The sequence below is a fragment of the Pteropus vampyrus genome, unplaced genomic scaffold (genome assembly GCF_000151845.1).
Source record: "Pteropus vampyrus isolate Shadow unplaced genomic scaffold, Pvam_2.0 Scaffold373, whole genome shotgun sequence".
In the NCBI taxonomy this organism is placed as follows: domain Eukaryota; kingdom Metazoa; phylum Chordata; class Mammalia; order Chiroptera; family Pteropodidae; genus Pteropus; species Pteropus vampyrus.
Window position 1 is genome coordinate 827701 of NW_011889154.1, and position 24580 is coordinate 852280.

At 33.9% G+C, this 24580-nt stretch overlaps 1 protein-coding gene and 1 pseudogene across 15 annotated transcripts in view; one reads left to right on the forward strand and one right to left on the reverse strand.

Annotated features, from left to right (window-relative positions):
- The window catches only part of DLGAP1 (DLG associated protein 1), an 822162-nt gene that overhangs the window by 590668 nt on the left and 206914 nt on the right, over nucleotides 1-24580 (reverse strand). For 12 of the 15 annotated variants that reach the window (XR_002777128.1, XM_023523034.1, XM_023523025.1 and 9 more), the window contains one exon: nucleotides 3291-3383. The exons of the other annotated variants lie outside the window; for them this stretch is intronic. The gene's annotated coding sequence lies outside the window, so the exon portion shown is untranslated. The remainder of the gene's footprint in view (nucleotides 1-3290; nucleotides 3384-24580) is intronic. 15 annotated transcript variants of the gene reach the window in all.
- Nucleotides 5142-5257, forward strand: LOC111731426 (annotated as a pseudogene).

The window sequence follows — 24580 nt, forward strand, 5'->3', positions numbered from 1 at the left end:
TCTCTCTCTCTCTCTCTCTCTCTCAACACTGCATGATTTTATATTTATTGAGATTTGTTTTATGGCTTAGCACATGGCCTCCTTTGTTTAATGTTATGTACACTTTTGAAAAGAACATATATTCTTCTGTTAGTGGTGAAGTGTTTCATAAATGTAAATAAGGTCCAGTTGGCTGTTAGTGTTGTTTAAGTATTTTCCTACTGCTTTTTTGTTTACTTTCATCAATTTTGAAAGAACAGTGTTGAAATCTTGAAATCATTGTAGATTCATCTAATTTTCCTCCTAGTACTGTCAGGTATTGCTTCCTCTATTTTCAAGCCTGAAGTGTAATGAGTTTGTTGTTTCCAGCTACATATATCCTCTCAGCATGATATCATCAGCGTAGTGAGGCACCATGAAGTCCATAATGGCTGTTGCCCCATGGATCAGGGAACCAACATGAAGAATGTTCCAGTTATTGAGTACACATGATCCATATATCCAGAATTGGGGAAAGTGACTACAGATTGGATTTTCAGACCCTGTCAGTCCCCATAAGATAAAAGTTCTGGAGGCTAGGGAGTCCAAGATCAAGAAACAAGCATGGTTTCTGATAAAGGCTGTCTTTCTGGTTCAGAGATGGAGCCTTCTCATTGTTGTCCTTATATGGTAGAAGAGCAAGACATAGTCCTTGCCCTCTTGGAAGATAAAACATAGCAGAACAGACAGGAGAACAAAAAAATTGCCATATATTTTGAGATATGCTACAATAGGATAAATTAATGTTGCTATGGTATCATTTAGAGGACCAAGGAAAGTTCTGTAAGAAGTGACTTCTAAGTAGACATCTAAGGCACAAGGAGCCTAGAGATAGTCAAGTAAAGAAGGGCAAACAGTTGGGAGGAAACCTTTCAGACAGTACGGGTATATTTGGGTTACTGAGAGGGGTTTATTCCTGGGAAAGAGAGTTATATGAGGATCAGGAAAGCATTGAGGGCAATTCTCACCAACCCAGCAACGACTGTCTCCATCTGGTAGCCAACAGAGCCCTAATCCCATTCACATATTCACCCCTCACTCTTGTGGCTCAGGAGATGCTTCCAGCCCCAGACCAGGAGGTACATCCTGATTAAGCCATGCCAATCATGCTAACTCTTTCAATTTTCTCATTCTTAGATGATGAGCATGAGAGTAGGTTGCTAGGTTTTCCCAGAAACATTTTACCTTGTTAAGAAAATCATAAGAGGAACTGAAGTCTCTCTTCTATCTGGACATTATCAAGTTGGAATTTGACACTGGGAGCTATCGGTGTAGCCATTTTGCTACCAGATTGAGAATGAAACATTACAGTGAGTAGAGTTGAGCCAAGATCATGACAAAGAAGTGAAGCAAGAGCCTCAATGTGCTGTGACTAGAGCCCCTTCTACATCTTTGTTTTTACTTGTGAGATAATCTTTTTCTCAGTCTTTAGCACAGTCTTAGGGAAGGTATTCTTTATTATTATTATTATTATTATTATTATTATCATCATCAATTAATTAATTAATTTATTTTTATGCCTACAGCACCTGATCTCCCTAGGCAGTCTCCCATCCAAGTACTAACCAAGCCTGACCCTGCTTAACTTCCAAGATCAGACATTGGGCTTTTTCAGCGTGGCATGACCATAGGGGAAGGTATTATTTTATTTGCTGTGGAAAACATAATATAAAAAACATGCTGAAGCCAGATACAGAAAGGATATCCTGAAGGGAGAAAAGCCACGTGGGAAATTTCTGTCCTCTAACTTCTGAAGAGTTTACAAGAAATGATATATTCATCTTTTCTTTTTTTTTTTTTTAACAAAATTATTTTGGCTATGAAGTGAAGAACAGCATGTAGGAGGACAAGTTCAATGTCAAGATAACAAATAAGAAGATGCTGCAGTATCAAATGTGAGATGATAGTCTGTATAAGGGCAGTGGTGGAATGGGATGCCAAGGTGTAGAAAGAGGTAGATATGTATTTGGCTCAGCTGGAAAGGCAATTTTGCATCCTACTACATGTACTGTACTGTGTTAGAGGTAGAAGATACAAAGAATAAGGTAGTCTTTGCCTTCAAAGAGCTCACAGTTTAGTAGTGGAGAAAGATATACATATAGCAGTTGGCCAGTATAATGTGGTCAGTGCATTTCTGAGGCTGATGCACAGGGAGCTATGAGAAGATTTATTATTTCCCTGGGGAACAGAGCAGAGAGGAAAGATTTCTAGGAAAAGACACAAAATATTCAGTATCTATACTTCTTGGCCTTCCACCTACTCCTTAATTTATTGCAATCTGACTTCAGCTCTACTCCATTAAAACTTCCAAGTCTTCACAGGTGGTTTTTCATCAGACTTGAACATGACCTCCTTCAGCTTAATTAAATTTTCTTACCAGTTCTGTGTGGGCTTAAAATTTACTTCTGTAAAAAACTGTTCCTAACCATGTAGACTGGGTTAATCATTTCTTCCATGTGTTCCTATGGAAGAAATGATTAACCCAGTATGCTCTATGACTTCTATCACTTGGCATACATTTTAAAAATCAATTCATTATCTCTCTGTATCCTGTTGACTCCCAAAGGGCTAACACCATTTTAGTTACATTCACCATTGAATTTATTTCTCTATCAAGTACAGGGTAGTTTAAATGTATCGGGTAAGCATTCATGGAACAATAAATGAGTAAATGAGTGGAAGAATGACTCTGTGATCATAGTTAGAAGTATCAAGTTCAAAGCAGAGAGTAAGGGGAGATAAGGATGCAGGTGTAGCAGAGGTCAGTTCTTGGAGTGACTTGGGTATCTTTTTGTTGAGGTGGGACACTACTGACTGAAAAATTGGACTCAAGAGTTATCATTAATGCCTCATATGTGCTGGGCTACAAAACAGAAAAGATGAAACATAAAAGACTTTTAAATATCATTTTTACTGCCCTGACTGACTCAATATTTATTATGCACATGACACTACTCAAGAATATAGGTCAGAGGAATGGAAAACTTTGCTTGCAAAGGGGGTGCTAGTCTTTAAGAGAACAGACATGAAATTGAAGAGCTGGAGTGAACACAAAGTTTATCTAAATCAATGTCTCCAAGATGGATAACAGCTTAAAAGAAGACCTGAGGAAATATAGAAAATTTCTGATTCCTAATTCCAGTCCCAGAAAACTAATTCACTCGACATAGGTGAACCCTAAGAATCTATTAGAAGCTCTTCAGGCATCCCTGCTGTGCAAAGACAACGTCTCATCCACTTCAACTCTTTCATGTACACATAAGACAACTGACCTCAGGAGAGACTTGTGGGCATTGCACAGTCCATCAGTGGCAGAGGTAGAATAACAATTCTTGATCTTGAGGCCAGAGTTCACAGCATTAGTTCTAAAGAAGAACAAAAATTGGCCAGAATTTAGAAGAATAAAATTCAAAAAGGATAATGTATCTTAATTCATTTATAATAATACACTTTTGAGATTAAATGTAGACACTATTTCTCTCCACCTGAGCACTGAGGCACAAGAGTGAGATGGGACCACATTGCACACTATAGACACTTTGTTTAGTGAACTAAAATCACCATAAACCTCATAGATTTTCTAGACCTGTGATGACAGTGGATCTGCAGATGGCAGAGTGTTTTACACTGAGGGGTGAGTTATTAATAGCATTAATCATGAGCAGCTTGTAGAGATAATAAACGTCTGTTCTTCATAATTCCTAAGTATAGAAGAAAAAAGATGGACCAACATTATAATGTTATAGGCTTGAGCCAGGTATGCATTAACTCTTTTCATTATTAAATGTTAGAGTCATCAAAGGAGATTGTTTAATCACCCTTTTTGGTGGAGTCTTTAGTTTAAATCCAAGAGGCATTAGATCTATTCATTGCAAATGGCAGAGAATGATACGAGCTGATGTTTCTTTAGAGCGTAGTAAGACCTCTAGACTTTTAAGTGTTTCCTCAGTGGAATATCCTAGACAATCCCCAACAGCATTGGTATATGTTGGCATAGATGGTATTTGAAAGGTTTGGTGATAAATCACTATTCTCTTCATTTTACCTGGGAATATTAGCAATTACTACATATGCTTACACAGAGAAACAATGGGTAATATCTTCTTTTAATCTCTCAAGACAAGAACAAAACACTACATAGCTATGTAAAATGACTGACTCACTACAGGTGAGAGACAGGATGCTAATTTTTTGATGGCAACATAAGTCGTTGTACTAAGGAGGCTTTTCTGAATTATATTTTAGCTTCATTTTCTACCTTTCTCCTTTTCTGATCATTCTTTCACAGCTCATTCACCCAGTAAAGGAGAAAATGCAAGCATGTTTTTATGTTTGCAGCAGTTCTATGAAAGTCTCTTTAAACATATAAATATATATGTGTTCTATATGCACTTTTGAAAATGCACTAATTTACCACACTTTGTATATACTGTTCCTTTTAGCAAAATAGAAATACATTTTCCCTGCAGTATTAGAATCTACACAGGTCTGATTGGACATCACTTAACTCTGTGACAGGAAGGCAGACAGCTTGTGCCTAATGAATGATACCGATGAAAAGGACAAGGGTCACTAAACTTCAAATGTCATCAAACAGGATGACTTTGAAATGGTCCTGCTATAATATAGAATGCTGCCAGAGCCACTTAGCCCTTAAAATACATTATCTGTGTCAATAACTCCCAAACTGATCTATTCTGCTATTAATCTGTAATGTAAGAAAAGGGAATAGGATGATTTAATTTTTAAGGTAAGAATCGTAATTATACTACATCATAGAATCTTTATGAAAATTAAATAACCTAATGGGTAAGTCATATGCTTTTAATAATATCATTAACAATATAAATATTTTGGTTAATAGGGAGTCATAACACATAGATTATTAATTTTTAATGAATTTTTAATTTTTAATAAGTATAAAAATATCAACTAAAATCATATTTACTACAACATTAATTAATTTATAACCATTCAAAAAGATTTTCAGGAAAATTTTCCCCAGTAACTCAGCATTATTAAAATGAACCAATCAAGACATGGTTCCATAGTGTAGTGGTTAGCATGTCTGCTTTACATGCAGAAAGTCCTGAGTTCACGCCCCAGTGGAGCCACCATCTATGGTCTATGGCTATGCCACTCTGAATAAGCCCGATGTCTGATCTCGGAAGCTAAGCAGGGTTGGGCCTGGTTAGTACTTGGATGGGAGACCACCTAGGAAGACCAGGTGCTGTAGGCGTAAATAATAAAAAAATAAAATGAGCCAATCATATTTAACGTAAGTGAAGAAAAACAAGTTATAAAAAATCTATGGATAATTGGCAAATAAATAATATTTATGTCATCTTAGAAGGTACTTTTCTATATAACACATTTATATTTTCATCTGTTTGCTTATGTACTGAGAAAACATTTTTGGGGCACTAAGTACAAGTCACTAAACTAGATTTTTGAGGATATAAAAATTAATAAGACATGGTCTCTGCCCTGCCTGGAAGCAGATTCCACAGTAAACAGGAGCCAAAACAGCAACATTGGTCCTGAGGGATTTCATCTTTACACTGAGGGCAACAACAGAACTACCGAAGGGCTTGGAGGAGTGAAGTGATACAATCAGCTTTGCATTTAGATTGGTACAGAAAATGATTGGAGAGAACCAGCTGGAAGGCCATTGCAGTAATTCAGGCAAGAAATGATGACAGGCACAGCTCTGATCTAACAGAGTTAGTGGGAAGAATGGAAAGAAGTAGACGATTTGGAGAGACATTAGGAGTATAAAATCCACTAGTTTGAAGGTTAATGAGGGGAAGGTTAATCCTCACTTTAAATTAGGTCTCTGAAGAGATGATAGCACCACTCACAGAGATGTGGAACACAGGAAGGATAGTAGGTTTAATCGTGAGGAAATGATGAGATACATCTGGGGCTTTTTACCCTGGAAATGTCAATGGAAAATTCCAATAGAAGTGGCTCCCCTTGAAGCTCAGGGGAGATTTTTAAATGGGAGCTATATAGATATAGTCATTAGCAGTGTGTAACAGCTAAGGAAAACCATGGGGGATTCCCCAACCCCACCCCACTCCACCCCACCCATCCCAGTGAATATTTTGAGAGTAATGTGAAAAGCCTAGGTCTCACAAGACTTAGGTAGTGAAAATTCTGTCAAGAAGATTGAAAACTAGCCAGATTAGCAGGAGGAAAATTAGAGTAGTGAGTGGTATCAGAGTCCTAGAAACCAAAGGTAAAGAAAGAGAACATAGAGGAGGACATCAGTTGATTCCTCCTCTATGTCTCAAGGTCTTCTGGAACCTTGGCCAAAAACAGTTCCACGGAGTCCAGAAGCCCCTGAATGAGGGGTAGTTGCCACAGAAGATGAGAAGGAGGAGACATTAAGTGAATACGATGCCTCCAAGAAGCCCAGCCATAAAGGCTGTGAAAGAGTATGAAAATGGATGAGACAAAAGAGTGCTCTGATTTTTGTTTGAAGACAAGAATGTTTAAAGAATCAACAGAAAGAGAAATATCAGAGACTCAAAAGAAAGCGAGAGATAGAGATCGGAAATGGAGCACCAGATTACTGATAAATCAGAATTTACAGATACAGGTTAAGAAGGCAGGGTTTTTCTTTATTTTAATTTACTTTTTTACCTGGAAAAACATTCAGCATAAAACTTCATGTATCACTCTGACCTCACTCACATAGTGGCCCATTTTTTCTATTTATTTAACAAGAATTTGTTGAAGATCTATGTCCAAACACTGTGCTACATGCACAGAGGATAGAGTGGTAACTCAAACAAGGTCCTTGCCCACAAGGAACTCATTGCTTTAGAGGTGGGATGGAGGTAGAGGTGCATACATACCTTTCTAATCCCAAGTAAACCTGTGATAATCTTTGCATTGATTATAGCATGCAATGCGTACAGAAAAGCCATATGTACCATTCTATCTCTTAGACATGAAAACCAATATTAAATTAGTGCACCTACTGTAATATAATTGCAAACCACGATTTCACAAATGTTGACCACTAGATGGCTAAATTAGTCATTAATCTAGCCAGGGGACTGGAATTAATTAACCTTAGCAGTGAATTACATTTTGACCTTGGTCTAATCAGGCCAATTTTCCACTCTGGAGAACACGATTAATTATCTGGTTCATTTTAGGAAAGAACCCCAACAAAACAAAATCTACAAAGGTTTTACCTTAATTATTAGGATTACAGTGCAATTCCTGATAGAGTGTGTTTTTCCTCTGATAGGAAAATACATCTTCAAGAATGACTTGTTCAAGGGAGAAGATATATTTTAATCAAGTACTCATATTAAAAAAAAAAGAAAATACATAATAAAATAAAAATGACTCTTTACAACCATAAATAGTTAGGGAAAGAGATAAATATAAAGTTCAGGTTAATTTATCAGTGAAGCTGGGATTTATTTTACTGTAATATCAAATGTATTCTTTTTATTCTTCACATTATTTGTTTATGCCAGCTTCCCTTTTTACAAAATGCAAAATACTTTTGTTCTATTAATAGCCTATATACCTAATGGAGAAGAATAAACTCTTCTATAATACTTTGAAATTCTGCTACATGCATAAATTGTTTTTATGTTATACATGTAAATAGCACTCTTGATTATTTAAAAAATACGTCAATGTGAAAACACAGTGAAGTTATATAGGTGTATATCAACTGAGAGATATAATAAAATATCTTCAAATAAATGCTTTGCATGACAAAATGCTATTTTATGTAGCCTTTGTGTTGCTACCAATGATCTATGTCAATATTTAAAGGTAGGCTTACACAATTATCAAGATTTTCAAGAGACAGAGTGAGCATATTAACAGATACTGAAAGGGCAAAATCAGTCCCGTTCTTTGAACAGGACGGGTTTCTGCAGACCTTGCTGCTCTTTTCATTGAATTGATTTACCAAATGAACATTAAAAGTGAATACTCTTAGAAGCACAGCAACCATTCTGATACTCAGTGAGTATCTCTGGTTCTATGTGGCAAGCAAAAGAACATTTTCCTCTCTTTTATTAAAATAGAGTGGCTCATTTACTGGCCAGAAGTGAGGAGGATCAGCATTAATTTGGAGCATTCTCTCTGTTTCAAGGACATTGGCAGATATTGAACACTCAAGTAATGACTTGGTGTGTTTTTAAAACAAGCATTGAGGCAGTTTCCATAACAAAGGTAAAACATCACATCGCTGGCAGTGCGGCCTCTCTTAAAGTGGATGTACCTACTCCTTGCCAAAAGTGTGAGTAGCAATGGGTTTTGGAAGGAAGACAGACATTGGGAATTCACTGGAACAGATCAATGTTTGCACCAAAGAAGGGGAGACAAAAAGGAGTGAACATAGAGCAATTTTAGAACACAAAAACTAGGTGCACCCTTTAAATTCACTGCATCTTACCACCTGATTTTAAATTACTTTCTAATTTCCTTCCTTATCTATTACCCATGAGCACTGTCAAATTTCTCAAATAGTGTTTTGAATGCTTAAAAAAAACACGAGCATGACATACGCAAACATATGTAGACACATTCACATTTATTTTGCTAAGCATTAATAAATATGTCAGAGCTTATATAGCAATGAATGTATTTGTGGGTTTACCTTACATATATCATTGTGGTATTTGGTTACTGAGATAAGCACAAAACACTTAAGCAGAGTAGATAACATTTATCTGACTCCTCCATAGAGTAAGTTTAAAGAATTGGATTAATATTGACTTCTTTAATTACTAACTTTAGTTTTAGTTAAGTTTTAGGTTTACAGAAAAATTGAGCAGAAAGCATAGAAAGTCCCCACATACCCTTCTCATCTCCTATAATTTCCCCTATTATTAACCTCTTGCATTATTATAGTCCATTTGTTACAATTAATGAACCAATATTGATACATTATTAAGTAAAGTTCTTAGTTTACATTATGGTTCACTCTTTGTGTTGTACAGTTTTATGGGTTTCAACAAATGTATCATGGCATGCACCCACCATTACAATACTATACAGAATTCTTTCACTGCCCTAAATATCTTCTGTGCTCCATTTACTCATCCCTTCCTCGCCAGGAATCTCTGGCAAACAATGATCTTTTAACTGTTTACATAGTCTTGCTTTTTCTAGAATGTCATATAATTGGTATTATACAGTATATAGCCTTTTCAGATTGGCTTCTTTTACTTAGTAATATGCATATAAATTTCCTCCATGTTTTTTTATATATTGATGGCCTATCTAATTTAAGTGCTGAATATTATTCTGTTGCCTGTATATACCACAGTTTACTTATCTTTTCACCTACTGAAGGACATCTTGGTTGCTTCCATGTTTGGCAAATATGAATAAATATGCTATAAACATCCATGTGCAAATTTTTGTGGAACATAAGTTTTCTACTTATATGGATAAATACCAAGGAAGGCAATTGGTGGATCACATGGTAAGAATATGTTTAGTTTTATAAAAAATTGCCCAAGTGTTTTCCAAAGTGGCTGTAGCATTTTACATTTCCACTAGCAACATATGATTGTTCCTATTGCTCCAAGTCCTTGTCAGCATTTGGTGTTGTCAGTGCTATGGCTTTCAGCCATTCTAATAGGTGTATAGTAGTATCTTATTGTTGTTTTAATTTGCATTTCCCTAATGATATATGACATGGAATGCTTTTTCTTATGATTATTTGCCATTTGTACATCTTCTTTCATAAAGTATCTGTTCAAATCTGCTGATTTTTTAATTGAATTGTTTTTTAACTGTTGAGTTTTAAGTTCTTTGTGTATTTTGGATAAAAGTCTTTCATCAAGTATGTCTTTTGCAATTATTTTCTCCCTGTCTGTGGCTTTTGCTTCTCATTGTCTTGACAATGTCTTCCACAGAGCAGAAGTTTTTAATAGAGCCTAACTTAACGTTTTCTTTCATGGATGGTACTTTGGGTATTATATCTAAAAATTCATCATCCAACCCAAAGTCATCTAGATTTTTCTCCTATGTTATCTTCTAGAATTTTTATAGTTTTGTGATTTACATTTTGGTCTATGATTTCTTTAATTTTTATGAAAAGTATAAGATCTGTATAATATTATTATTTTTTGTATATGGGTAGCTAACCATTCCAGCACCATTGATTGAAGTCAAATTGCCTTTGCTCTTTTGTCAAAGATCAATTGATTATAAATGTATAAGTCTATTTCTGAGTGCTCCATTTTATTCCCTTGATCTATTTTTTTCTATTCTTCCAGCAATATCATTTCATCTTAATTATTGTGGCTTTATATTAAGTCTTAAAGTAATATCAGTTGTCAGTCCTCTAATTTTACTCTTCATCAGTATTGAATTGGCTATTCTGAGTCTTCTGCCTTTCCATATAAACTTTAGAGTCATTTTGTTGATAACTACACACACACACACACACACACACACACACACACACACACACTTACGCACTTGCTGGTTTTTATTGGGGTTTTGTTAAATCTATTAATCAAATTAGAAAGAATTGACATCTTAACAGTATTGACTCTTTCTATCCATAGACATGGAATGTTCATATATTTAGGTCTTCTTTCACTTCTTCCATCATAGTTTATAGTTTTTTTTCATATAGAATCTGTACATGTTTTTTAGATTTATACCTACATATTTAATTTTTTTTTTTTTTTTTTTTTGGTGCTAAAGTAAAGGCTATTATGTTTTTAGTTTCAAATTCCAATTCTTCATTGCTGGTATATAGAAAAGCCAATTGACTTTTGTATATTAACTTTATTTCCTATAACCTTGCATATTTGTTCCAGTAGTGTTTTTGTCAATTCTTTTGTGATTTTCTACACAGGAAATCATATCATCTGTGAAGAGACAGCATTATTTCATCTTCCTCAATTTCTATACCTTTTATTTCCTTTTTGAATTTATTGCATTAGTCAGCACTTCCAGTACAATGTTAAATAGGAGTGGTGACATGGGACATTCTTGGGTTGTTCTTGATCTTAGGGGGAAAGCTTCTAGTTTATCACCATTAAGTATAACGTTAGCAGTAAGATGTTTATAGATGTTTCTTATCAAGTTTAAAAAGTTCTCCATCATCTTAGTTTGCTGATAGTTTTTTTTTTTAAATGAAAAATGAGTGTTGGATTTTGTCAAATGCTTTTCCTGAAGATTAGATTTATTCTCTGTTTCTACCATTACTCCTCCTAGCTTCTTGGGGAAAAAGAACTATTCATTGAGAATCATGATATTTATGTAGGCCACTATCTCTCTCTTCTTTCACCAGAAACTATGTATAACCAGATCATTGTTTATTTATCAAAGCTGTTGGCACCAGCATATAGTCCCTCCTTCTATGACAATGAATGTCTTCAAACAAGTAGATTATCAATTTAACCTCTCAATAATCTTCTCCAAACCATCTAATCTACCCACTTCCCCTTCCACACTCAGATTCCAAAACTTGTCACCAATGTAAATTCTTCAAATTCCAAATCTCTAATTCTAAAACCACCTACTATCTATAATTTCTCTCTTTTGAGTTTATGTTTTTAATGACTTCTACTTCTCCCTCATCAAAATCTTCAATTTGATCTGCCTTCATCTCAGTAAATCAGATTTTTCTTATCTTCTCTTCATTCTTTTTCAGCTTAGATTCCATAGTTCATAATTTCAGTTAAGCTCTTGCCAAGAACTTACAATTTTTTGTATCTCTTATTTCTTCACTTTCATCTGACAAAGCCATAATTGTAGATAAACACAATTCAAATGTTTTATTTTGCCTACATCTGAGCAAATACAGCTGGATAAATCACAACAGGGCAGATGGCGACACTGTAAATTAGTAATCAGCAAAATAAAATTGGGACTGTTAAGAAAATTGACTATATTTTATGTTTCATTCTTTATTCTTTCCTACAGTGAATGCTTCAAAACCTCTCCCCTTTTCTTACCTTTGACATATTCTTTAATTTTCACCATTGTCTCAGTAGATTTCTTGTGTTCTACTTCACAGAGCAAAGAGAAGCCATCGTACATATCTAGTACCCTCTAACAAACCCACAAATCATCTAGATGAGCTCTTATCTTTTTTAACAAAACTTTTATTTCATTAGTAAGAAATAAATTCTTCCTATGCAGGGCCAGGGCCACCTTTATAACTTGGATCCTATTTCTTAGAAACCTCAAAATATCAACCACTCCTTCTTTGCCCAATATATTTTGTAATTATCTCACAGTTAGATTTTTCCCCATCATAATTAAACGTCATCAATCATTTCTATTAAAAAAGTGTCTCAAATATGGCCTTTTTCTCATTTTCCATTCTCTTCCTTTACAATGAAAACAATGAAAAAAGCTCTTTATACATATGATATGTTATACATGTAATTAAAATAGTCCCTCCTCATTGCTGCTTTATTCACATTAGATTTGGCCATGTGACTTTCTTTAGTTAATGTAATATATGTAAAAGTGATATGTGCCACTTTCAAAGAGAAGCTATTAGAGTAATTGTATTGTCCTGCCACTCTCTATTTTCCTTTCACTATAATATCAACAATGTCTCAGGTATTGGCTGGCACTTCCTCCTGCTCCTGAATGATGCAGGGCATGAGCAGAGCTGATGTTAATTGACAATGGATAATAGTTTGAGCATGAAATCAACCTTTGGCATTTTATGTCCATTGAAGTTTTAAGGTTTGTTTTTTTTTTTTTTTTTTTTTTTACTGCCTCATATTTTAGTCTACATTGATTTGTACATGACTTCTTGCCTCCATTTTCTCCTTTCCCATTACTTTCTATCCTACTTAAATCTGATTTCAGGATTATCTCTTTGTTTCCACATGTCAGTTAAGTGGTTATTTTTCAATGCTGTCTAAACTAAGATCCTTCCAAGGAACATTTGAGATTGTTGATCATTCTATCCTTTTTGAAACATTCTCTTTTCAAAGATTTTATTGCAATTTGCAAACACAGACTATTCATGATTTCTTCATAATATGCTGTTTCTTCCTCTCAGTCCTCATTCTCTATTTCCTTGGCCATTAAATATTGGAGTTTCTCAAGACTCTATCCGAATACTTCATCTCTTTTCATTCTACATTCTAATCTTAAAAATTTCAACCAATGTATAACTTTATTTTCTTCATTTACGTATATGATGTTCAAACTTATATCTTCAGTCAAAATTTCTCTGAGTTGCTGACACATATATCAAATCACTTACTTAATTTTTACACATAAGAATCTTAAAGACACATCATATTCACTATGTCCAAAATGTAATGCATAATCCTTGCTTTCAGGTTTGTTTCTGGTGTTTGTTTTGTTTATTTTCATTTCCTCTTAAGCCTCATGAGGAAGTCCATGCTTGTTTTGACTGTTATGTGAGAGAAGGTGCTAAAATTCTAAGCATGATAATTTTTTAAAAAATTAACAATTACACATATCAGGGTGGAATTGCAGATAAAGATGTAATTTTAAAAGTTAAAAGAAAAGATAGGTTTTCCACAGTGGATTGACTAAATTCAGGCTCCTAACTTTTTAGAACTGACAGTGGAAATCAGAAGTTAGTGGAATAATATACTTAAGGGCTGCAAGAAAACACTATCAACTTAGAATTGTATATTCAGTGAAATATATTTCAAGAACAAAACAAAATTAAGGACCTTTTCATAGAAATCAAACAATAGTGTGTATTTCCAGTGGCTCCTTTCTAAAGAGAATTCTAAAAGATATATTTTAAGCAGAAGGAAAAATGACACCAGATGAAAATCTGAGATGCAAGAATAATGAGGGACAGGCAAATGGCAAATATGTGAATAAATCAATACAAATACTTACTGAATAAAAGCATAATGTCTAATTTGGAGGAGGTAAAATGTAGAAGAAAAATAAAAAGACAATTCAAGTTTAGAGTGACTAGAAAACAAAATGAAAATCAAGAGAATGATACACACACATTCAGTAGACAGTTACCATTTAATTTTAAAAATGTGTAGGTTCCATAGATGCTTAGGGTATTTTCCTTTATACGCTAGAGATGTTTTATAAATATTGCCTTTTAAAATTGATATTTAGTAAAAAATATAATAGTGCATTTTATTATCTCTGAGTATGAAACATGTTTATGGAGAAGTACAATTTATAATTCATTAGAGAGTAAGACTGGCCTAGTTTATTGTTCCTTCTAAAATTTTCTAAATTGTAGAAGTATTCTAAAAATTGAATCTATGATTTTAAATCCTATAGTTTTAGCTTAGCCTATAATTCTGCACAAAAATAGTTATGGTCTTTTATGTGGCACTCTGATTTTTTAGTAGGTGCTTTTGACATCTGAACAAGATGTGGTACGTGCAAAAAAGACAGTACTATGGTTTTTGTTTTAAAGGGAATGATCTAGCTAACATAGTTGGAAAAATATGATTCTAGAGGACATCTGGAATTTCATTATCTATAACAATCTTAATAAATCTCAAGATTATGTAACAGCAATTGAAGGTCATTACATATGTAAACACATTATTATATTTCTAAAAGCTACACCAAAGGATTATATTTCCATGCCAGAAATACAAATTTTCTTGAAGATGTAGTAATGACAGACTCACTCTTTCCATTATCTGGTTCTGTAACATAAAACATCATTCTTTCCAGGCTATACAAAGGACAGAGGATTAATCTTAAGGACCTCATGGCCAATGCTCATATCGTCTGTCATATGAAGAAAAATGTCTACACCAAAGAGCCTAATCATTTTAACTAAGTTTTTAGCTGTAATCTCATAACATCTTTATATAAACAATAATATAATAGCTTCAATTACTCAAAGGCAACATGGAAATTTTTAGCTAGAGAAATAGAAAAAGCATAATATACTTGAAAACTATAGAGGTACTGTGTAGAATCTGTCCACAGTCCTGAAGAAGCCACCAACTGAGATTTGTTTCATTACATAACCAACATATATTAATTAATTCAAAATTACCTATCAGGTACTTTTTAGTGCTTATTTATTGTCAGATGTATTATGTTTTGAGAAGAAACAAGCGTCATAACCAGGGATATTGAAAAAATCTCAAACTACTATGAACCCTTCCTTATATATTTAAGTATAACAAGAAGATCAGATGCCTGATATCTGTGTTTTCTTATGAAGGTTTGCTGGTTTTTCTCCATTGTTCCCTTTTCAAGGTCTCTCCTCCATACTTCTACACCCTGCTCTGGAGGCCTGGGTGGCTGATGTCTATAACATAATGTCACACTAGCTAGCTTCTGATTAGATTTTTCAGGAGAACAGGAGGTCAGCAGGTAGGATGAGAGAGAGACTGGAGTATTTCCTCCTTGTGTATTTACTGCTTTGGCAAAATTATCAGGAACAATTATAACTTTTAAAGACAACTGTTCCCACTGAAGGATCTCTCTTTTAGTTCTCTAGCATTCTCTGGTCTCCTCCCCTGTTTCTTAAGAAATAACATTTTTTTCTAACATTGCTATTCTCTGGGTCCTTCAACATCTTTTATTTATTTCCTTAGTCCTGCAAACCACTCTATAAGTAGACTCTTCTTTAACAATTTTCATTCAGTGCAACTTATTTCCTGCCAGGACCATGAATGATACAGAAAGTATTTGAACCGTAACTGATAGAGTTGACCCTTGAACAACATGGGGCTCAGAGATGCTAATCCCCATGCAGTCAAAAATTCATGTATAACTTTTGACTCCCCCAAAATTTAACTACTAATTATCTACTGTTGACTGGAAGCTTTATCAATAATAAAAACAGTTGATTAATACATATTTTACATGGATAACTATCATATACTGTATTCTTAAAATTAAGATGGAGAAAAGGAAATGTTATTAAGAAAATAAAATGTTTGCAATTTTATATGTATTATTGAAAAAATTCATGTATAAGGGATCTGTATGGTTCAAACATATGTTGTTCAAGGGTCAACTCTATATCCAACTGAAAAGACCAAATATTAATAGATAAGTGAACATTAAATATCCATAAAATATGCAAATTAGTTTACAGGAAATAAACTGCGAATATAAACACATGGCTACTTTTCCACAATACCTAGTCCATCGAGCTTATTAATAGTAGGTATTAATAAGTATTTTTTAAATATTTGGAGTTTACTAAGAAATTAGCTCAAAATTTTAGAATAAGGTAATACTAAAATCAAGGATTCTTTTAGTCATATCTAAGCCTATTAATTTTAAATATTAGATTCACAAAGAGAACAAATTGGGCATAAAATGAAGAATTCCTCCAGAATTCCTGCCACCCAACATATACATAGATGTCATTAATCAAGAAAGCAACATTAGTTAGAGAAAAAAAATTATTTGATCTTATTCTTTTGATGGATAGTTAAATTTTCTTTTAAAAAATCTTCATATTTGAAAGCTTTTCAACTTACATGTGGCTAAAGGTGTTCATAATTACATAGAAGATGTAAATATACTAATTAATAGTCCAAGACATATAGACAAAGAAAATTTAAAGGTTAAACTTGTTTTTGCAATAAATCAATACCCTGAAGGAATCTGCTGGTTGACCTAATACAGGTTCCATTTTATTAATACAGACATAAAAATTATAATATTGCAACGGAATTGGTAAGGCGAGATTGTTGTAAAGGCCATTTTTGCAGAAATAAGTTTACAAGCCTCGAATTTACTTTTGAGTTTAAAATTCAGATATTTAGAATAGAAAAACAAAGTTCCAACATAATGAATGTGAGAAATTTTGCAATTTCTGGTCTTTAGACTTTGAATAACTCAATGCAAGGAAAAGGTCAAGGATAAATTCCTGATAGAGTTCATGAAAAAAAGCTGATAAATGTAAAAGAGATATCAAAAAAGTGCCATTAAATGATATGTAAAACTATTATGAGTTTTCCTTAGAGGTTGGATCTCCATTAGATCTAGAGTCTTAGATTTAGCCAAGTTTTATTCTTCAAAAAATGAGAATGCATCTCTCTCATAGTAATGTTGAAAACATAGTGTTTCAAGGAGAGACAAAAATAAAATATATAAATATTTAAAATTTAATTTAGTCATCCTTTTGGTTTGGTAGATTTTGACCTCCCCTAGCTTATTCTTACTATTATCTCGAACATAAGCATATGTTTTATTAAGTATTAAACTCCAAATTCTGTAGCAAATTATATTGTTGACCATCTGATTTAAGTTTTAAAATATTCTAGGTAACATTAAACAGGTATAATAGTTGCCTATAACATGTAGTATTATATCCTTGGTCATAATGGCATTTGATAAACTTATTATTACAATAGTATCAATCATTTATTGATGCATAAGCAATCACTGAAAAGCTTAGTAACTTAAAACAACAATAATCAACAATTGGGCATTTTGGGTGCAAACTCTCTCATGAGATTGAAATCAGATGTAGGCTAGGCCATGGCCATCTGAAGATATAACTAGGGCCAAAAAATCCATTTCCTAGGTGGTTCACACACATGTTTAGTAGATTGGTGTTGCCTATCAGTGGGAGGTCTTATTCTTCTTTACATGGGATTTCTCACAGGTCTGCATGAGAGTCTTCAGAGCAGGGAGGCTGACTTGTCCCCAGAGCAAGTGACCCAAAAGACCGAGGTGAAATCCACAGTGCCTTTTACGACCTAGCCTCAGAAATCACAAACCATCCTTTTTGCAGTATTCTGATAAGTACAGGGTCAATTCCTAAAGATCTCAATTTTCACTCCTGATTCAATTTGAGAAGCATTACAAATATCTACAAATAATTACACCAAAATTCAAGTGTTCTCCAAACACAAGATATGGAAAGTTTCTTATTTTGTTAGTTTTTTAGTTTCTTGGATGGAAGGTCAGCTACATAACTACATCTTCAATGAATACTGATAATGGTACAAAGAACATCTCCACAAAATACTGGAGAGGTTCTTAGATTCTTAAGATCATAAATTATATTAGCAGCACTAAAATTCCATTTTAATTAGCCATGCCACTTATATGTACTTTAGAAATGATGAAGTGTTCTTCAGACTAACAATTCTTAACAAGATCTTTTTAAATTTAATTTCTATTTCCATTTGGCAGTAAACAAGAAAAACTTGTGATTCAATACAATGATAATGCTGCCCAGTTTAAGTGCTCTAAATTTTCAGTTTGTTCTGAGTTATTCACCAGCCAATTAATTCCCAAATCATAAAGTCTTCAATCCTCCTTTTGGAACAATAATTTTCTTTAAAATATTTCTTTAGGTTTTTAATTTTGATTGAAAACATTTGATGTATTCTAGTCATTTTGTTCTATAAATTATCAAAATAGTAGCACTTCTTTAAATCATATTTTAGCAAATATAAGTTCCTTTAAAAGAATTATTATAGGTGAAAAATGTAGTGCTGCTCTGATAAATAGTAATTAGATAAGAGGGAGAAATAGTCTCAGCCTTTACTCTCAGCACACTGCTTTCTACTCATGGCAATTTGGATAGATCTTGACATTATTTGCCTTCTTTCTTACTGATTCATAAAAATAAATCTAAAAGAAGAGTTAAGATGTTTAGTGAAGAGGTAACAGAGATACATGGTGACCCTAAAACTTAATTTTTTAAACTGTTCTTTTTTCTTGTATAGGATAAAAAAGAAAATTTTAGAGTCTATTTTCATTTGTGAACAGTTTCCTGACTTCTACCCAGGTCAGTGTTGTTCTCTTTACTGAGTTCACCCAAACATTTTTGTCCATCTCTTTTAACACTCATCTTACACAAGCCTATTTTCCAGCTTATTAGAAGCATATCTTATGCCATTTAGTGAAATGTTCCTTGAAATCAAAAGCATGGAACATTCATTGTATACCCTTCATGGTGCCCCAAAAAACAGTGCATACCCATTAAATGTTTATAAAAATGAATTTAAAATTTTTGTTTTTTAAAAATAAAAATTGCATATATTAAATGAAGAAAACTGAGGAAGCACATAAAAAATTATGTGATGGGTACTATTGTTACCCTCATTTACAGATGTAGAAATTGAGGCTTAGAGACATTAAGTTGACCAAGGATGTGGCTTCATTGTCAGTTTCTCAACCATCACATGGTACTGTAAAGGACAGTAAGTGCTGCTTGCTAATGGGTATTAATAAATCATCCAAAGTAAAAATCACATATGAGTGACAGCCAATTAGGAGAGATGTTTTCTCATTTACTTATTGACTCATCATGTGTTTAATATCTCCTTGCCAAGTATTATTAACTATATTTGTTAGACACTCTAACTGTCTAAAAGCAGAAACAGAAGGAAAAATTTGTTTGGATTTAAGGTTGGGATCAAGGCATGTCGAGAGTCCAGTGATTATGGGATAAAGGAATTGAGGGTATATTTGCAAATATTAATGAAATGACTGACTGATCAGGTAAGAAATGAAATTATCCAGGAGAGACTGAGAATCCAGAAACATAAGAATTTGAGAGATAGGAGGTGGTTCCTAGTAAATTTTAAGAAGAAAGGGGATAACAAGAATAAAAGAGAGGATTAATACAAGAATGGTTTACTGTCAATTAAAATTTTCAGATATGAAGTTGTTTGGGTAACGGCAAGGTTCAAGGTGCACCAACATGAGGAAGGTGCTAAAATGAGGTGGGAGTGAAGGGAAAGTAACTGTGACACCATCACCCTGATAATCATGTATTAGGGGAGGAGATGAGAAAAACAGAGGCTCCAGGTCTGGTGCATTCCCCTTCTCCCATGTAAGAAAGTGACCTGGAAGCCAGGAGTGGCATCATGAGACTATTAATATCACATCAACTACAAGAAAATTGTTAATGTTTATTAGTTAAATAGCAGTTATTCTGATTATAGAATTCAGAAATTGTCTTAGCTTTTTTTGAAACTGCTGGTATTTATTTCTAGCATTATTCAGAATAATGTGTTAAATGAAAGTTTTTTGTTTGTTTGTTTTTGCCTATATTGCCTAAAGAAACACTTTCTCTTATCCATCTGAAAATATAACCAATTTTCAGTATTTTGATAAATGAAGAACAAATCCAATTTGTTTCTCAGCATAGTTTATCATTTTATAAATGTCCTTCTCTTCTAAAAACAGAATACATGACTTTCTGTGTTTAGGGTCATGTCTAAGAGCATGGGTTTTAGGACCAGACTGCCTGGGGTCAAATCTTGCCTCAGCCACTTACTAGTTGTCTGACTTTGGCGAGTCACTTAAATTCTCTGGGCCTTGGTAACCTTATCTGTAAAATGGAGGATTTTATCAGGATTCAATTTGTAAATACATATAAAGGAGTTCTCACATGGACTGATATAATGGATTAAAGCAGTGTTGGACATAATTATAATTATTTTTAGTAGAAATGCTATAATCTCATTAGTAATTTAAGTTGCACTTCTCTGGATCTTCATCAAGTCCATTAAATTTCTTGGAGGGATAGTGTACAACCCGCACACAGTTTATGTGCCGGTGAAACTTGGAATGGTATAAGAACATTGTAATATTTTCCCTTTTGTTTTTATATCTCTTCCAAATGATGCTCAGGAATTTGTTGGCTTATGTGCGATAGCAGTGCACTGAGCTAATGATTTCAAAGACCAGTCAAAAATGAGTCCCTGATTCCCACTGCATTTTATAGCTCAGACTCTCTAAGTTTTACAAATAAATTGTAACATGTTTTTCCTTCTTAAATGAATTACCTTGATATTTTAATGCAATGCTGTTTATTTCCCATATTGAGCTATTTCTACTGATACTTGTCTGAGAGAAGATGACTTCTACTACATAAAAGAACATAATAGTATCTACACAATTATTTATTCTAGCTGATTTATAAACATCTAAATCTGATGTCCCTATCAATCTCTAGAATATGAAATAATCAATTGTTTGTATATAAGTCCTTTATTCTTTTCCCTTCATTTTTATTTAGCAAACATTTATTGAGAAGTTCAAGAAATGTTCTTGGCACAATTTAGCATGGGATACTAACACTTAAGCAGTTTTCTTATCCTTGAAAACTCAGTAAGTCATGTCCACTGCTCCTCCTGGTCCAGACATATTTGCCCCCACACAGAACAAGTCAAGACTCTACTAACTCCACTGTATTTCACAGAGGACACAGTCAATGGTTACTGAGTAGCTCAGTCTTAGAACAGAGAAAGCCCTACTGAGAGAAATGCTGAAGGATGACTTCCAGTTACTAACCCTGCGCTCACCAATCAGTTACCAAATAAGGCTACAATCCTCATTCATTTGTAGTTCCTATACTGAGAACTCTTTCAAGTCATACTATAATTAATAACTTGCTCAGCACCTCCCTTGAAACATCACCAGGGTAGCCTACTGGTAAAGTGGATAGGCTCTAGCATGATTCTCACATTCTCTAGCTCTGGATTCCTAAGAAATTGCTTAATCTCTTTGCTTCAGAGGATTATATGCTCTGCATGTTGATTTGTAATAAAGGTAAATAATATCATAAATGTAAAGCATAGCAATGATCAGCACTTTGGACTTATTACTAGAAGTTAAGTACCTCTTCCTGACATGAGTGAGAAATTAGAAATTAGGGTTTCCTTTTCTTTATTCTCCAACATATAGAAATGTATTTTGTGGTGGTGAATTCCAGTGTATTGCTTGAAATAAAAGTTTGGAACCAGACTCAAGAAACTCTAACCCTCAGTATTATTATATGAAGAATGAATCTAATAATTGTTGCAAGAGTTGTTACAATATAGGGGGATCATCTAGCATATAATAGATGCTATTAGATTATCATTCACCTACATTGTCAAGGTTTTTCTTTTTTTCTACTTGACTTTTTGAAAGTTACATACATGGTGGGGTGGAATGCATAGAACCTTACATTTTTTATCCTAATTTCTTCATCTGTAAAGTTGAGAAGTTAGATAAGACAGTATCTAGGTAAGTAGATAAAGTGGTTATTGTGCTAATGTTATGGAGTCAACATGATGTACAGCCATAATGTAACTGGTAGCTATGTCCATATGCAGTGTTCCCTTCTTAGTCTTCTATAAGACAAAAGCATCACCTCTTAAAACATCTCAGTAATCATCCTTGAAAACTCTGTAGACTTCTCCCTATATAAAACTGCTCCCACCAGCAATCTTCAAGAAATGGTAAAATATTGTTATTAAATGTTCTTTAAAAAACCATGCATAAAGAATTAGTTAGGAATTAATTTTTCGTGTGTATGTGAGGGGGATGTGTGATAAAATATGTGTGTTAAATATAAGTAAAGATTCATAGGTGTGCACATGTAGATAAATGTCTGGAACGAAAGATTCATGAGTATCAAAATGTTGGTGTTTTGGAAATACTAGTATTATGAGGAAGTTTAATTTTGTTGTTTTTATCTCTATTGGTGAGAGTTTTACATTGTGCAGAAATTACCTTTACAGTACAAAAATTAAAACTATAATGGACATATATTTGTGAGTGGCCCCAAATTCACTAATCTCATGTTCTTGTAAAGAGACTTCTAGAATAATATGTCTGGGCTTTTTACTCACTCCTCCCCATGGCAAAAGGGATGATATTTCAATGAGTAATGTGAGGGAAAAAAATTGAGCATGCTCAGATCAGTGTCGGTCCCTTTTGGATTTGCCTGCTAGGGAAGAGGCCACATGTTGGTCTGCATGCTGCCATGTCCTTAGAGGCCTCCCCTGGGAGAGCTGGAGTTCACAGCTGTGTGGGTCCCTACGTGTGTGAGTCTGTCTCATTAAGAAGTGCAGTCTGACAAGCCCAATTGGCTATAATCCTAATACCACATTCTCTAGTCAGTTTTATTGCGACTTAATGAGGTGACAGTATCACCTCCAATCTCTTTTTCCCTTTGTTTATGTGTGTGTGTGTGTGTGTGCGTGTGTGTCCACTGAACTCAGGAGAGTAAAAAGAAAGTTATTTATTACTGTTCCCCCCAAATTGAGAGAGATTTGCTCTCTTGCTGCTGTTGTTTGTTAGCTAATTTTCATTCCCATTCTCTACAGTATACCTAGTTCCTTTTGGGAATTTCCCCTCCTCCAATAGGGATAGTCTAGGGGGATGATAAGTCCTGAAAGCTAGAGAAGGCCCTGAAGCCCCCTTCTGTTAGGAATTTGAATTGAGTGAAGAAACCAGAGATAGAAGGCATAGTTAGAGTTAACACCTTGATTCTGGGGTAGTGGGGCACTGGGTGCTTCAGTCATATTGTTCCTACCACCACGAGCTCTGGAGGGTCCAAGTTTCTGCCTTTCTCTGAGACTAGTTCTGTCATGTTCCCTTTGAACTTGTTAGTTTTCACAAGATCCTTCAAAGAAATTGCTGATAACGCTTATGTTACATAGAGTTAGTTTCTACTTGTGTCAAGAGACCCTAATTGACACTATTTGTAGAGGAAAAAGAAACAATTGTTGCCCAAGTTACGAGTAGATGAAATGCAATATGTAAAAACGGCTCCAGTGACAGTATGAATTATTAAACCTAAACTAAGTTATGTTAACATGAATCACTTTGTAATTACTTTATGACTAGCGTCAAATGAGTTACTATGAGTTGTAAAGCTATAATAAATGTATTATGATCCAATATTAGTATATATGCAAAATGAAAAATTCATTAGGATTCCTTACCTGCAAAAACAATCTGTAGACAATACATGCCATTTAAAGTATTTCAGCTATACCACAGCTCTATTGTAGAAGGTAGATTTCCTCTCAGCCTGCTTCATCATTTGTAAAAAAAATACCACCTTCCTCAAAGTATCATGAGTTAAATGAGGTTATATCTATGCAAATTCTCTGAAGATCCTCCATACATTATGACCCAGATCTAAAAAGCAATTCCAAACTATTTTCTATTGATAACCAAAGGTCAGGTTTACGCCCTTATGAAGTAGAAAAGAGAGGCTTGAATTACTGAGATCATATAAAAGGATAAATCTAGCTTTTTAATTTAAGTGAATTTGACAGCTTTCTGACGTTTAGATGAATTGTGTTTTCTTTTAATTAAATGAAAGCAGAAAAGTCTTCTTAGTGTTGGAAAATTTTTCTTCAACTATGTAAATACGCAGTAAAAGTTTGAGTAATTATATCTTCTTTCATTCTTCGTTTTTGGTATCCTTCCTTCAAAAAATGTATTCAGTAACTATTGAGAAGGTTTATTCATTTAAAAAAAAACGTGATGATACAAGATATTGATATTAATAATAGTACCGTTAATTCTAATCAAAATATGTAACTGCCCTTTCTGAAGGCTACTGAAAGCAAATGAGCTCGCAATGGGAACTGCTTAATGCTTTCAGATTGTTAGAAATGGGTAACCCTTTAGGCAAAGATGAACTGCCTGCATCTAAATTACTTGGAGTAACTTTTTAATAGAGTAGATTTGTGATCTACTCTATTAAACTGCCCCTCTGATTTATTAAACTACAATTTCTTGAGTAGAAAACAGATATGAACATTGATAACAAAGGTCCTGTGTATTTTCATGAACATCAAAATTTGAGAACTATAGCTTAGTTCATCTGTGATAGACTATCACTGAG